Raw genomic sequence first — 12416 nt, forward strand, 5'->3', positions numbered from 1 at the left:
CTTGGGACACACCTTGAGACACACTTTGAGACACACACCTTGGGACACACCTTGGCACACACCTTGAGACACACCATGGGACACATCTTGGGACACACCTTGAGACACACCATGGGACACACCTTGAGACACACCTTGAGACACACCATGGGACACATCTAGGGACACATCTTGGGACACACCTTGAGACACACCTTGGGACACACCTTGGCACACACCTTGGCACACACCTTGAGACACACCTTGAGACACACCTTGGGACACATCTTGGGACACACCTTGAGACACACCTTGAGACACACCTTGAGACACACCATGGGACACACCTTGAGACACACCTTGGGACACAACTTGAGACACACCATGAGACACACCTTGGCACACACCTTGAGACACACCATGGGACACACCTTGAGACACACCTTGGCACACACCTTGAGACACACCATGAGACACATCTTGGGACACACCTTGAGACACACCTTGGGACACACCTTGAGACACACATTGGACACACCTTGAGACACACCTTGGCACACACCTTGAGACACAACTTGGGACACACCTTGGCACACAACTTGGGACACACCTTGGCACACAACTTGGGACACACTTTGAGACACACCTTGAGAAACACCTTGAGACACACCTTGAGAAACACCTTCAGACAGCAGTTCCCCGCCAAATGCCCCCTGGGGTGCATAACAGGAGATTTATTATGGGATGTATCAGCATTGAGTGCAACTATTCTCTAAAATGCAATCGGAGATAAATGGGGTACATGTCTAATGCACCTTGTTGACCTTTAAATTAACTGTTAGTATGATGTAAGAGGGATATTCTGAGACACTTTTCAATTGGTTTTCATTGTTTATTATTTGTGGTTTTTGAGTTATTTAGCTTTTTATTCAGCAGCTCTTCAGTTTGCAATTTCAGCCATCTGGTTGCTAGGGCCCAAATTCCCACAGCAACCATGCACTGACGTGAATAAGAGACTGGAATATGTATAGAAGAAGCCTGAATAGAAAGATGAGTAGTAAAAAGTAGCAATAAAGATAAATGTGTAGCCTTTTTTGTTTTTAAATGGGGTCAGAACAAGAACAAGAAGGCTAATAATTTAAAACCTATACAAAAGAAAAAATGAAGGCCAAGTTGCTTAGAATAACTAAAAGTTAACTTAAAGGTGAACCACCCCTTCAATGTTACTCAGCTCTTCTCCTCTTCCGCAGTATTTCGATTACATTAAAAGCCTTTGCCATCACCACTGGATCATCAACCAGCTTTTTTCTACACTGCAGGGAGTTACAGTTGTACAAAGAACCAACAGCAATCGGAGTATTAAGCATAACCCTGTGTTCCCCTCCCTCACCTTCCTCTGTAGCCTCCATGAGCTCCTCCCCCAACCCACACAGGTGTTGCAGGTTCCCAGGTGAGTGTGGGCTGGTTGCCCTTTGTACAGTGGGGGGCCCAGTGAGCAGCACCAGAGCAGCCACAGAAACAGGCTCAGCAATGGGCTCTGCATCTCTCTCACTGACCTGCATGGGGCTCCTCTCTGCACCCTCAGGGGCCACACAGGTCCTTTCCTCTGCAGGTTTCACTGCAATTTGTCACCTGCTTTCCAACTCACCCGCATCTCCCCCATCACTAAACTGTCCCCCCTTCTCCTCTGCTTTTTCATGAAAATCTGCAGAAAAAATATATGTCCCTATAACCAAAGGGCGAAAAGTCCAGAAGGGTCATAATCACTCAGTGAGAGGACTAAACACAGCCTGGCAGTGAGGGGGTTACACATAGTCTTGCAGTGAGGGGGTTACACTCAGTCTGGCAGTGAGGGGGTTACACTCAGTCTGGCAGTGAGGGAGTTACACACAGTCTGGCAGTGAGGGGGTTACACTCAGTCTGGCAGTGAGGGGGTTACACTCAGTCTGGCAGTGAGGGGGTTACACTCAGTCTGGCAGTGAGGGGGTTACAGTGGGGGGGGGAGCACAGATGAATGAGGAGCTGATGAGAGGGGGGGGGACTATTAGGGATCAGGATCAGAAGGAGTGAGGGGGAGGGGAGAGAAGAGGCAGCAGGGGGGCCCCATGATTCCAGCCAAGGGTGGGGGAACAGTCTGTACTGGGCCCCCCCCCCATATTGTAATTCAGGGGACACTCAGGCTGCAGCTCTGGACTCTGGGCCAGGACCCCCCTAATGCCCCCGGGGGGCAAACAGACAACTCCAGGGGGGCAGTTAGTGACGTCTGAGCTGAGCTTGGGGCAAATGTTCTGCAGGTCTAACCTTTGTGTCTGACCTGACCCCCCCCTCTCTAATGTGCCCGGGGGTGAAATTAACTGCCCTCCTGCCCCTCATTACTTGCCCCTCTTTACTTGCCCCTCATTACTTGCCCCTCTTTACTTGCGCCTCATTACTTGCCCCTCATTACTTGCCCCTCATTACTTGCCCCTCTTTACTTGCCCCTCATTACTTGCACCTCTTTACTTGACCCTCATTACTTGCCCCTCATTACTTGCCCCTCATTACTTGTCCAGCTGAACCTGTGATGTAGCAGAACTGTAAGTCTCACTCTGTGTCTCCTCTGCACAATGATGGGCAAATAGACCCAGTGATACATTGGACTGAACCATTCCCCAGCTGGAGGAGGAGACAGAACAGGGTAATGTAGTCCCCTCTAGTGGGTGCCCTGGGGATTATTAACCCCACACTGACTGCCTCATTCCTAATATGTCCTGTCTGTCACTATCTCAGTCTCACTCTCGGGGTCCCCACTCCCCAAATTCACTAAGTGATGTATTACCCTACAGCTCTAAAGAGGAACATTTAGGGGTTCCTCCCCTTTTATAAAGTAGATTATCTGTACTTCCCCTTTAATCAGCTGTAATGTCACATGAGAGTCATTGTTTTATTCTCCCAACATGCCCCCCCAGATACAGAAAGGGGTGCCACCTTTTAAACAAAAAAAAGGATCGGGCAGTGGTGGGGGCGGGAACTAAAGGGGCGGACTTTGGTGCAAAAAGGGGCGGAGCATCACCAGAAGCTGGAGAAAATGTAAGTGGTCACCGGTGGGCAAGGGATTCTGCAGATGGTGTTACAGATCCACTGGCAGTAACTTGTAATACCGGCCCCGGCAACACTAGATACAGAGCCAGACTGTGGGTGTCTTTGCTCAATGAAAGCAGCACTGAATGTCACACCTTTTAATTTGGGTCTTTATTATTATTATTATTATTATTATTTCACTTTATTATAACTGCGCCCCGTTATTCTTATTATAGAGCCCCCACACCCCTCTCCGACAACTCATACAATTTCCTCACCAGCTTCTCTTTATATTATGTGACAAACAACAACTCGGTGGGACACAATCCTATTCCTCTATATCAGCTCTGTCCAACTGGCGGACACAACCCCCCTTGTGCGGCCCCCCACATGAAAGAAAGTCTTCCTGCTGTGTCTGATCACTACTTAAAGGGGACCTGTCACCCAGACACATAAATCTGTATAATAAAAGTCCTTTTCAAATTAAACATGAAAACCAATTTCTATTTTTTATTAAAGCATTTATAGCTCATTTAAATATCTCATCTGTCAATCAAATATAGTCTGCCCCTCCTCTAGGCCTTAGGCAATTACTTTCACTTTCCATTCAGCACTTCCTACATGTCACTGCTCTCCCCACATTCCCCCCAATCTCTTCACCATTTAATTGTGTAACCAGGACATGGGGATGGACATCAGGTCCCCCAATCTCTTCACCATTTAATTGTGTAACCAGGACATGGGGATGGACATCAGGTCCCCCATTCTGGTGCACAAACAAGATTCTGAGATGATACAAGGCTTGTCTTAATAACAGTGTCCCACAATATGGCTGCTGCCTGCTTGTTATAATTATGAATTCCCAGACTGAAGGAGACAAGATTCAGATCATTTATACAGTGTAATTAAAGTTCATTTTGCTTGACTAATGTGATAAAATAGGATTATACATATTTTTTTTGGGTGACGGGTCCCCTTTAAATGGTGTTACTACAGACATTAACTGACCCCTGTATTGTACTGTTCTACCTGAGACCCCTCTATTGTTTCTATCCTAAAGCCCCTGTACTGTTCTACCTGAGACCCCTCTATTGTTTCTATCCTAAAGCCCCTGTACTGTTCTCCCTGAGACCCCTCTATTGTTTATATCCTAAAGCCCCTGTACTGTTCTACCTGAGACCCCTCTATTGTTTATATCCTAAAGCCCCTGTACTGTTCTCCCTGAGACCCCTCTATTGTTTATATCCTAAAGCCCCTGTACTGTTCTACCTGAGACCCCTCTATTGTTTATATCCTAAAGCCCCTGTACTGTTCTACCTGAGACCCCTCTATTGTTTATATCCTAAAGCCCCTGTACTGTTCTACCTGAGACCCCTCTATTGTTTATATCCTAAAGCCCCTGTACTGTTCTACCTGAGACCCCTCTATTGTTTCTATCCTAAAGCCCCTGTACTGTTCTACCTGAGACCCCTCTATTGTTTATATCCTAAAGCCCCTGTACTGTTCTACCTGAGACCCCTCTATTGTTTCTATCCTAAAGCCCCTGTACTGTTCTACCTGAGACCCCTCTATTGTTTCTATCCTAAAGCCCCTGTACTGTTCTACCTGAGACCCCTCTATTGTTTCTATCCTAAAGCCCCTGTACTGTTCTACCTGAGACCCCTCTATTGTTTATATCCTAAAGCCCCTGTACTGTTCTACCTGAGACCCCTCTATTGTTTATATCCTAAAGCCCCTGTACTGTTCTACCTGAGACCCCTCTATTGTTTATATCCTAAAGCCCCTGTACTGTTCTACCTGAGACCCCTCTATTGTTTATATCCTAAAGCCCCTGTACTGTTCTACCTGAGACCCCTCTATTGTTTATATCCTAAAGCCCCTGTACTGTTCTACCTGAGACCCCTCTATTGTTTATATCCTAAAGCCCCTGTACTGTTCTACCTGAGACCCCTCTATTGTTTCTATCCTAAAGCCCCTGTACTGTTCTACCTGAGACCCCTCTATTGTTTATATCCTAAAGCCCCTGTACTGTTCTACCTGAGACCCCTCTATTGTTTCTATCCTAAAGCCCCTGTACTGTTCTACCTGAGACCCCTCTATTGTTTCTATCCTAAAGCCCCTGTACTGTTCTACCTGAGACCCCTCTATTGTTTCTATCCTAAAGCCCCTGTACTGTTCTACCTGAGACCCCTCTATTGTTTCTATCCTAAAGCCCCTGTACTGTTCTACCTGAGACCCCTCTATTGTTTATATCCTAAAGCCCCTGTACTGTTCTACCTGAGACCCCTCTATTGTTTATATCCTAAAGCCCCTGTACTGTTCTACCTGAGACCCCTCTATTGTTTATATCCTAAAGCCCCTGTACTGTTCTACCTGAGACCCCTCTATTGTTTATATCCTAAAGCCCCTGTACTGTTCTACCTGAGACCCCTCTATTGTTTCTATCCTAAAGCCCCTGTACTGTTCTACCTGAGACCCAGAGTGAAACTGCCACATTGTTCTCCTGTTCTCACTTTATACAAAATGCTAATGGGGCCCCAGCACTGTGTCACTGTATGTAGTACATATTAGACTGAGAGCTTTCCCTGTCTCCTGCTCTGTTCTACCTTCCCTCCCTGTGTGTGCCATTCTCTGCTTGCCCAGTGCTGCTTGTGTGTGCCATTCTCTGCTTGCCCAGTGCTGCTTGTGTGTGCCATTCTCTGCTTGCCCAGTGCTGCTTGTGTGTGCCATTCTCTGCTTGCCCAGTGCTGCTTGTGTGTGCCATTCTCTGCTTGCCCAGTGCTGCTTGTGTGTGCCATTCTCTGCTTGCCCAGTGCTGCTTATGTGTGCCATTCTCTGCTTGCCCTACACGACCTGTGGGATGTAAGCCTGTTAGGGGTCTGTCAGCATTTGGAAATTGTTGTTAAGGGCCCCTAAGGTGTTTAATCATGTGTTGGGGGGTTGTTGTATTATCCACAGGGGAGGATGACGCATATGGATTTGAGGGTAGGTCTTAAAAGAACAGTTCGGTGTAAAAATAAAAACTGGCTAAATAAATAGTCTGTGCAAAATAAAAATGTATCTGATATAGTTAGTTAGCCAAAAATGTAATGTATAAAGGCTGGAGTGAGTGGATGTGTAACATAATAGCCAGAACACTACTTCCTGCTTTTCAGCTCTCTAACTCTGAGTTAGTCAGTGACTATAAGGGGGGCCACATGGGACATAACTGTTCAGTGAGTTTGTAATTGATCCTCAGCATTCAGCTCAGATTCAAAAGCAACAGTTATGGACCATGTGCCCCCCCTCAAGTCTCTGATTGGTTACTGCCTGGTAACCAATCAGTGGAAAGCAAGAGAGCTGAATTCTTAATGAATCAGATGAAAGTTGAGGGTAGGACTGGCCAGATATGGGATGACTTTGATGTAGTTCTTCAGCTTAAATATATTGCAAAATATGGACAAACAATCCCTGTGTTGTTTAAAGGGTAAGGCATTTTTCAGTAGCAGTAGCACAAAATGTCTCTGTCTTAAATATATTGATAATGAGTTGAGTGCAGAGGACTCTTGTATTTGTCTAAATATATAAGGGCATATGATCACTATATATAAATATATAAGGGGGTATGATCACTATATATAAATATATAAGGGGGTATGATCAGTATATATAAATATATAAGGGGGATATGATCACTATATATATAAATATATAAGGGGGATATGATCACTATATATATATAAATATATAAGGGGGATATGATCAGTATATATAAATATATAAGGGCATATGATCACTATATATAAATATATAAGGGGGATATGATCACTATATATAAATATATAAGGGGGATATGATCACTATATATAAATATATAAGGGGGTATGATCAGTATATATAAATATATAAGGGTCCCAAGGAATCCGCACTCACAGGTCTTAAATAAAATTAAAAATATTTATTAGAACAGATGACTAACGTTTCGGCCTCTCCGAGGCCTTTCTCAAAGTGTTCAATCTACAAAAAACATGCCTTATATACACACAATCTGGCGGGAAACAATGGTAGCTCTGACGTTTGTTGCTCGTCAGAACCAGAGCGACTAATTTGTACTAGACAATCACAAATCCATTGTACATCGTTATAAGATACGCATTGCAGTTAAGTCTGACAATATAATAAATACAAGTTAAAACAATTTAAAAACCAATATATCAGGGCACTGTATCATAATAACTATTTTGTAACCATATGCTGATTGTTTATACTAATAATTTATAACAGTGTTACCAGTGCCACTGATGTAACATTCTTTGAGGATGTATAAAAGGTCCTGACTGTAACGCTTCCTGCTGCTTCACTTATTGCTCCCTAATGCTACAACTTTAATCATATGTATCCCCACACTAAATAGTCTTCCCACTATCTATAAGAAGTGTGTAGACTCTATCTTACAAATGATAGTGTAGTTAACCCACTAGGTGCTGTTTAATAGAAATTGGCCGCTGTGGTGCCCGACTGGAACATCTGTTAACAAAATATCCTAAACACCTCCCCTCGTGACACTAATCATGCGTATCTCTATAGAAACCCCCATAATACGTTAATATGTGGTTAATCATGATTGTATGTTATTATTTTTTGCTGATCAATATGGGAGTTGTTTACACAGTTAGAAACTACGGTATGATGATAGACAGCACGGAGGATTTTGATTAACCACATATTAACGTATTATGGGGGTTTCTATAGAGATACGCATGATTAGTGTCACGAGGGGAGGTGTTTAGGATATTTTGTTAACAGATGTTCCAGTCGGGCACCACAGCGGCCAATTTCTATTAAACAGCACCTAGTGGGTTAACTACACTATCATTTGTAAGATAGAGTCTACACACTTCTTATAGATAGTGGGAAGACTATTTAGTGTGGGGATACATATGATTAAAGTTGTAGCATTAGGGAGCAATAAGTGAAGCAGCAGGAAGCGTTACAGTCAGGACCTTTTATACATCCTCAAAGAATGTTACATCAGTGGCACTGGTAACACTGTTATAAATTATTAGTATAAACAATCAGCATATGGTTACAAAATAGTTATTATGATACAGTGCCCTGATATATTGGTTTTTAAATTGTTTTAACTTGTATTTATTATATTGTCAGACTTAACTGCAATGCGTATCTTATAACGATGTACAATGGATTTGTGATTGTCTAGTACAAATTAGTCGCTCTGGTTCTGACGAGCAACAAACGTCAGAGCTACCATTGTTTCCCGCCAGATTGTGTGTATATAAGGCATGTTTTTTGTAGATTGAACACTTTGAGAAAGGCCTCGGAGAGGCCGAAACGTTAGTCATCTGTTCTAATAAATATTTTTAATTTTATTTAAGACCTGTGAGTGCGGATTCCTTGGGATCGTTGTGGATGAAATTATTGTTTCTGCACCCAGGCAAGCGAAGATCGTTTTTCGTGAGTGCCGACACTATGGAGGAATGTATTAAATATATAAGGGGATATGATCACTATATATGAATATATAAGGGGATATGATCACTATATATAAATATATAGAGGGATATGATCACTATATATAAGTATATAAGGGGATATGATCACTATATATAAATATATAAGGGGATATGATCACTATATATAAATATATAAGGGGATATGATCACTATATATAAATATATAAGAGGATATGATCACTATATATAAATATATAAGGGGATATGATCACTATATATAAATATATAAGGGGATATGATCACTATATATAAATATATAAGGGGGATATGATCAATATATAAATATATAAGGGGATATGATCACTATATATAAATATATAAGGGGGATATGATCAATATATAAATATATAAGGGGGATATGATCAATATATAAATATATAAGGGGATATGATCACTATATATAAATATATAAGGGGATATGATCACTATATATAAATATATAAGGGGATAAGATCACTATAAATAAATATATAAGGGGATATGATCACTATATATAAATATATAAGGGGATATGATCACTATATATGAATATATAAGGGGATATGATCACTATATATAAATATATAAGGGGATATGATCACTATATATAAATATATAAGGGGATATGATCACTATATATAAATATATAAGGGGATATGATCACTATATATGAATATATAAGGGGATATGATCACTATATATGAATATATAAGGGGGTATAATACATATACAGTGGGATTAGCAGCAGGGCCATGGGAGTCCCCAAAGTGATTCAGACAATTATAATTGGATAGAGATGCAGAGAAACAGAAAAAGCCAAGATTTAATGTCTCTGCATTATGAGCTCATCCCGGTCACTGAATGTGTTGGCAGGAGGGTTGGCAGGGGGTGAGGCTGCAGGACACATTAGGGAATGAGATGTATAAAGCTGCTGGTCGCCCCCGAGCTAAGCTGTTGGTACCAGTCACGCTTACAGCCCAAATAGAATTTAAAGGGCAAGTAAAACACATATTTAGATTGGAGCAGCCCCGCACCTCTCCCTGGGTCAGAGTCAGTTTTCCTTCATCTGTGTGTAACGTTGCTGGTCTGGATTCCCATTATAGTGCTGGAGGGCTGGCACCCCATCTAGTAGGGAGTAAATAAATCAGAGATGCCCAACTTGCAGCCCTCCTGCTGTATATAAGTATGTAACATTGTTAGCTTGGAGGGCAAAATCAAAACTTGGGCACAGCTGACGACTCTAGGAAGAATCAACCTTTTTAAAATGCTCTTAATTCAACGATTTACATATGTATTTCGCCAGTCCCCCACTCCCTCTATAAAAAAATAGACTCGCTATTTACATCACTTTACTGCGCCAACTCTGCCCTCCGAGTCTCCCTAGCCACACTACAACTCCCCATAAATGCCGGGGGACTAGTTGCACCCAACATGCGTATGTACTAATTGTCAGCTAGACTCGCCACGTCATGGTTGTGGGCTTCACCGACAGGCTCAAATGCAGCCACTATACTTGAGTCACATTTAGTGGGATCCTCGGAGGCATTAAAAAAACCTGCTTCACAGAGGATTAGGTATTAAGGAAAAGTAAAGCTACGGAGGCAGTTTATTGCCAATAGATTAGCCACAACAGTGCAACTATTACACTGTATTTATTCTGTAGAATGATTTACCATACCTGAGTAATCAGCTCTTGAAACTCTCTGTTTCTTTGGGATAGCAGCTGCCATATTAGCTTGGTGTGACATCACTTCCTGCCTGAGTCTCTCCCTGCTCACTCATAGCTCTGGGCTCAGATTACAGCAGGGAGGGGAGAGAGGAGCAAACTGAGCATGCTCAAGCCCTAGCCCTGGAGGTTTAAGCTGAAAACAGGAAGTCTGATACAGAAGCCCATGAGTACACAATAGAAGGAAAGAAATGTGGGGGCAAATTTACTTATGGTCGAATATCGAGGGTTAATTAATGGAAATGCTTCGACATCGAAGTCGAAGGATTTACCGCAAATAGTTCGATTTTTCTTCGACCTAAAAATTGTTCCAAAGCCTATAGGGACCTTCGGTAGGTTTTAGGTGGCGAACTAGGGGGTTGAAGTTTTTTTTAAAGAGACAGTACTTCGACTATCGAATGGTCGAATAGTTGAACGATTTTTAGTTCGAATCGTTCGATTCGAAGTCGAAGTAGGCAAAAAAAAACATTCGAAATTCGAAGTTTTTTTTAATTCTATTCCTTCACTCGAACTAAGTAAATGGGCCCCGTGGTGTTTGTTTTGTCTATTTATATAGACCTTTCTCATAAAACGTACTTATTTTTAGCCTTTCCTTCTCCTTTAACAAGAACAAACCACGAGGGCCACAATAACTGACTGAGATTAGCTCAAAAACACTTCCCTAGGGATAAAAACAATTGCTCACAGGTTTCACCCCTATGGTTTAACCCCAAACTACCACACCTCCGAGCCATCCTAGATCCCTCACTCTGGGCACAATTCCAAATAAAATATATTGGAGACGTAATTGATCGAGGCAAACTTTTAACATTGGAAGATCTCAAAGCCAGATTTAACCTCCCAAACAAATTGCTATTTCGATACCTACAATTAAGACACGGCATTACTGTCCAACTACCCCACCCCAATTAGACACAGATCCCACAAGGCTAGAGGAATATACACCCCCCCCAGGGGGGCTACTAAAGCCATCCCTATCAGCCAGTCCATCCCTATCACTGGAGATGTGGGGTAGAATCATCTTATGACTCTTTGATAAGTGTGAGAGACCAAAGGATCCAATTCAGGTATCTCCATAGAACATACTTTAGATTCCATAACATAAATCAGGCTGTACCTGATGAGTGTCCAAAACGCAGTCACATCCCAGCGACTTTCTACATCCGATGTGGTCCTGCCGTCACATACAAATTTACTAGAGGGTTGCTCAGATGTTGCTCCCATCTCACTCCAACTAGAACCTCTACTAATCCTCCTTAACCAGGTGGAAGTCATGTCCCAATCTGGCAAAATTCGAAAACCCGCTATTGGCACTATTTTTATACGCAAAAAAACCAATGAATTGGAAATCAGCTGTAGCACCGACAAAGCAGCAATGGTCACAATGCTAAACAATAATATCCGGCTAAATAAATACATTATATAGTGAATAAAGTAGCCCCTCTTGTAAAATATAAGGATATTATAAGTTACCGAGGAGTTTCATGACCATATAAAAGTACGAGGCCGAAGGCCAAATGTTGTTATACAGGTCATGGAACTCCGAGGTAATTTCTAATATCCTTATATTTTACAACTGGGGGTACTTTATTTATTATAATACACAAGTTTCAGTGAGTCATGTGACAGAAATGACATCAGAACTCACCGTTTATAAGTGATGACATCAGAACTCACCGTTTATAACTGATGACATCAGAACTCACCGTTTATAACTGATGACATCAGAACTCACCGTTTATAAGGATATAATTTACAGGATATTCATGGCTTTTGTGTATTATATATATATATAAATATATTATATATATATATTTACAAAGGGGATACCCAAACAAGCTCAACACGGTCTGAAATATATGGATGGACAAATTCATAACACCCTAAATAAACCTCGTTACTAAAAAAAAATAAAAGGGCAAGTAGTACCAGGAAGCAAATCAGATATTCCTAAATAAACAATCCACAATGGGACCACCAGACAAGTTCCTCTCAGATAGAAATACTAGGCTTTGTGTTTAGTTAAAATCAACAGGTTGCTGCATATTTTAAAGGGACACAAACAGAAATACCTACAATACATTGTTGATTGTGCTCAGGTATTATCTAAAGACCATATTATACGAGTCCCAAGACAGATGTGCTTATGATATAAATGA

This window comes from Xenopus laevis, chromosome 5L (genome assembly GCF_017654675.1).
Source record: "Xenopus laevis strain J_2021 chromosome 5L, Xenopus_laevis_v10.1, whole genome shotgun sequence".
Lineage (NCBI taxonomy): Eukaryota > Metazoa > Chordata > Amphibia > Anura > Pipidae > Xenopus > Xenopus laevis.